This window comes from Ips typographus, unplaced genomic scaffold (genome assembly GCF_016097725.1).
Source record: "Ips typographus isolate SLU unplaced genomic scaffold, UJ_Ityp_2.0 IpsContig224, whole genome shotgun sequence".
Classification (NCBI taxonomy): Eukaryota; Metazoa; Arthropoda; class Insecta; order Coleoptera; family Curculionidae; genus Ips; species Ips typographus.
Genome location: NW_028098560.1, coordinates 35,001 through 36,153, shown reverse-complemented (window position 1 = coordinate 36,153; position 1,153 = coordinate 35,001). Strand labels below are relative to the sequence as shown.

Genomic DNA, 1,153 nt, shown 5'->3' with positions numbered 1-1,153 from the left:
AAAATACATTATATTATTTTTTCGACCTCAGAGCAGGTGAGACTACCCGCTGAATTTAAGCATATTATTAAGCGGAGGAAAAGAAACTAACTAGGATTCCCTCAGTAGCTGCGAGCGAACAGGGAAGAGCCCAGCACCGAATCCCGCGGCCGACATCGGGCGCCGGGAAATGTGGTGTTCGGGAGGGTCCATTATCTCGAGATCGCGCGGCGCGTCCAAGTCCTTCTTGAACGGGGCCATAGCCCATAGAGGGTGCCAGTCCCGTAGCGACCGTTGCCGATAGCGAGAGGATCTCTCCTTAGAGTCGGGTTGCTTGAGAGTGCAGCCCTAAGTGGGTGGTAAACTCCATCTAAGGCTAAATATGACCACGAGACCGATAGCGAACAAGTACCGTGAGGGAAAGTTGAAAAGCACTTTGAAGAGAGAGTTCAAGAGTACGTGAAACCGTTTAGGGGTAAACCTGAGAAACCCGAAGGTCGAAGGAAGAAATTCATTCGCGTTCGACGCAGGGCGTCGGACGGTCGAGTGACGCGAAACGTTCGCGTTTGCGCACCCTCCGTTCGTCGAACCGGCGACGAACAGCGTGCACTTTTCTCTGGTAGGACGTCGCGATCCGTTGGGCGGCAGTCTACGACGTGCGATGGAGCCCGTCGTCGCGTTCGGCGCGACTAACGAACTCGCACGCTCCGCTGACTCGCGCGACGGTATAACGAAAAGGTTTGAGGCCGCTCTAGCGAGCGTTCGACTCTCGGCAAGCGCGCCAGACGCGTCGGCGATCGGACCTAGGTGCCGATTCCGACCTCTGGTGACTGTTGGCCGTTGATGTTTCTCGAACAGACCTCACGACCGGAGCTGCGACGCTATAGCTTTGGGGTACTTTCAGGACCCGTCTTGAACACGGACCCAGGAGTCTAGGCATGTGCGCGAGTCATTGGAATCACTAAACCTAAGGCGCAATGAAAGTGAAGGTCTTCCTTGCGAAGACCGAGGGAAGACGGGCGGTTCGCCGTAAAAGCGACCGTTCAGCATTCCGGGGCGTCTCGTTCGCATCGCGAGAAGAGCGCCCAAGACGTACACGCTGGGGACCCGAAGATGGTGAACTATGCCTGGTCAGGGCGACGAAGTCAGGGAAACCCTGATGGAGGGTCCGTAG

The 1,153-nt window shown here is 56.3% G+C and overlaps 1 pseudogene; it reads left to right on the top strand.

Annotated features, from left to right (window-relative positions):
- The first annotated feature begins 22 nt into the window (after positions 1–22).
- Positions 23–1,153, top strand: part of LOC145739486 (large subunit ribosomal RNA) — a 3,568-nt pseudogene continuing 2,437 nt past the window's right edge.